We start from the raw sequence: 3,757 nt of genomic DNA, 5'->3' as shown, positions 1-3,757 counted from the left end.
GGTAGCCTACTTTTGCTTTGTGGCCCCAGCAGTACCCTATGTATTTCTACATCTCTGTACCCCCTGGATTTGTACTTAATGAGGTACAGCTGGAGCAACATGCCATTCTGTACCTTTATGAGGCTAAAAAGTACCCTCACACTACTGGTTTAACATAGTTAGTTCATGTGTAAATAAGCATAGTACAAACATGTGCAAAACTTACACATTATGTGCCAACCTAGGCTAAAACACATTGTGTAATATGACCATATAATGTGTCATCCATGGCTACACACAGTGTTGAAATTAAAGGGTAATTCTGGTATTTAGCACTTTGAGTCCCTTTTCTGGTTTGTTTTGGATAAACTAGAGTGGTGGACACCAAAATTTTGACGATTGGTCCTGTCTCGACTAGTTTTGAATCGCCTTTTCTGCTTCAGAGTGGCTGCCTATAGGCATGCACAAACATTTCCTTAAAACAACCCATTTCATTTCAAAAACCCGTTCATTATCAAAACTGTGCAACTCACCGAGTGGTTAGTGATGTTCGTTGATTATTAAAAACAAATATATCGGCGCAATGTATGATTTCCAGCCGTGTTATTTGCTATTGTGGAACTATATTTTCAGATACCTCACAACTGCGTATAAACCCTCGCTTAATATTTGAGCCTGAAGCATAGACAGTAAAAGAAGGTCTCGCGGAAAGACTACAACCAAATGTAAACAGCACCCGTTTCCCTTTCCAGTGGCGCAGTAATATCAACGTGCAATGAGTCTTCCAACAGAAATCAATGGGATTTTACAAAATGGCAAATAAAACACGACAGAAACTGTATTTCGCTACGCTACTTGTTTTGGAACATCAACCAACACCACTAACCACTTGTTGAGTTGCACAGTTTTAAAAACGAACGTTAAGGGTTGTTTTAAGGACATGTTTGTGCATGCCCTTAGGCAGCCACTCTGAAGTAGTCAAAGGCGACAAGTCAGAAAAGTCGAGACAGGACCAATCGTCAAAATTTCGGTGTCCACCACTCTAGTTTATCCAAAACAAACCAGAAAAGGGACTCAAAGTGCTAAATACCGGAATTATCCTTTAAGTTACACTTTACACAAAAAATGAATGAATTGAATTCATTGAGGATATAAACTCCTCAGTCTGCTTTTAGCCACGTGGGAACAGAGACGTCTGCTTGACCTCACTAGTTTAAACAGTCCATGGTCAGAGTGTGAAATGTCCTTTAAAATATTTTGGGCTCTTGTCCATACTCTTGTGTATAGAGAGGGTAGGGAGAGGTGCTCTGATGGTACCTTCAGCAGTTAAAGTCAAGTGTCTATAAAAGAGAAAGCATATATTACAATTGGCCCTGCCCATGAGTATAATGAATGCAAACTACTCCGCTTTTGTGACATATAAAAGCAAACCCACACGGAGCCTAGAAGTCAGGTGCAATAGTTAGAAGTAATGCAGATGTGTGCTATTGGGCAACAAGACGGAATTCTACTGACTTGATACATACGGTCATTTCCAGTCACCACAACAATTTTCATGTTGAGGTCGGCCTTCTGGGCCACTTTCTGAAGTGCGACAGCATACGTAAGAAGGTTCGGCGAGGGTTGCTCACCACACCAACAGAGGACCACATTAGAAATGACTTGCAAGGTTGGATAATGTGTGTGTTGATGTGTGTGTGTGTGTTTGTTTGTTTGTGTGCTCCTCTATGTTGGTGTTTGTGTGTATGTTTATACACACATATCTGTGTATATGTGTAAGATCAAGGGACCATATCGTGCATACTATCTTGACAAACCAAACTACTATATGAACATGAATGTTGATAATATGATTGGTTGATGTGAACAACAATTGTAGAATTGAAAAGTTATAGATTTTCTAATAATACAGCCTACAGAATTATAATCATAAAGTTGTGCAGTTTCCTCATTTCCCTCATCCTGTGAATTACTCCTTTGGACTCCATCCCCCTGTCAATCACCCAAAGCCCCTCCCCCTGTCAGTCACTCCAAGGCTTTTTTGTTATAGTCAACAGGGCCACATGACTGAATCATGTCTGAGCAATTATTGCAGCTGTCAAATTTGTGTCCTTATGTAATATATTTATTCTGAATTGTGGACACAGAGATGTAAAATATGTATGTGTGTGTAGATGTCATCCTCTTTTACTTTAAGGATCCTTGGCTTTGGCAGTTATGAGCAGAAACAATGATTTAGAGAGGTAGTCAAACACACGGATGTCCACATTCCCTCAACATGAGCTGGGATAGAGAGCTGACATCTATGAACCCTACACACACACACTGACACACCCCCCCACCTCCTTTACAGTGTGACTATAGTGCCATCTGCTGACTAAAACAGGCACAGCAGTTTTAGGCCAAGACAGATTTGATCTGATTTCCTGGTCTAGATTTCATTATTTGTGCATGTACTGTACACTAATTTGGACCCTCACAGATAACATTTACAAGCAGTGAGATGAAAGTTTGACAGAAGCCATCCATGTAAAGTAGTGATGTGTTAGAACATTATCTATGACTTCAATTGACCGCATTTGTTTCAGTTTATATTTGCTAGTATCCCAGGGCATTGTAATATGAAAATGTTTCCTGTATTTAAACTAATTTAAATGTTAGTTCCTCCACACACCCTGCAGTTCCACTCTCTGCCAGAGTAAAATACCGCACCATGGCACAGAAATCCATAGAAAAGGTGAGTACATAATCAAATCACAGCACTGTATAGTAAGTGCCAAGGCAAGTCTCCTTATTTTATAGGGCATTTCATACAGAGAAGCAATTCTGTGCAAATGAAAATGTGAGCAAACAAAGCACACAATGAGCGAGCTTTAAAAGTGCATTCATTAAAGGAAGTACATTGGTTTGGTCTGAAATGTAGATTTGAGCATCGTTTATGGTAGCGAGTACAGGGACTTTAAGTATAGAAGAAATGTGGTCTGTTTTTGAAACTGCCGGCTGCTCTTTTAGATCACCTGAAGCCGTTAGATGGCCTGTCATAGAGGACTGCCTTAGTCACAATATCAATGAGGCCGAGAGCCAGGGCAAAAACGCACATTAATTTGAACCAAGAAAAGCAACAATTAAAGTTCAGTGTCCACACAATTTAAAATAGATGGAACCCAATTTGGACAGAACTTACATTTAAGTGTAAATACTACAGGAGAATTAGTAAAGACGCTTCTAGTCTACACCAACGTCAAGAGAAAGTCACAACTAAGGAAACACTATTGGATAAGACAATCTGGCATTTACTGCATTCAAGATGGAAGGCCAAACTACAGAAAGTGACCCAACAGTTCATTCATCCAGGAGTTCCATTAAGTAGGAGCATCAGAGTAGTCACTTCAGGAGTGGGTTATGCATCACCATGGGAGACTAGAGGGATAAAAAGGGAAAAAAAGCAGCCTTGTACTTACATTGTATAGCAACACCCCTTACAATATGCCATGGCTTCTGACTAAAATATGGAACACTGTAGACTAGCCTGGGTCCTTTCTGTACTGCTGCTCTAAAATGTTTAAACCAAGGGGATTCCTTGTACAGCATGTAGTTGGGCACACACACACTCATGGTCACAGAAGCTGTGCACATTTCTGGCAGCCACTGGATAGTCATGATGGAAGGTAGGCCTAGATATTCCTCAAATTTGAAGACTGAAGCAGATACTAATTTCTAATCAATAATTAGAAAATATACTAATGACTAATCAAAAAAAAGGACACAAGATAGCAAT

The sequence above is a fragment of the Alosa sapidissima genome, chromosome 18, assembly GCF_018492685.1.
Source record: "Alosa sapidissima isolate fAloSap1 chromosome 18, fAloSap1.pri, whole genome shotgun sequence".
In the NCBI taxonomy this organism is placed as follows: domain Eukaryota; kingdom Metazoa; phylum Chordata; class Actinopteri; order Clupeiformes; family Clupeidae; genus Alosa; species Alosa sapidissima.
This window is presented reverse-complemented; position numbering follows the sequence as displayed.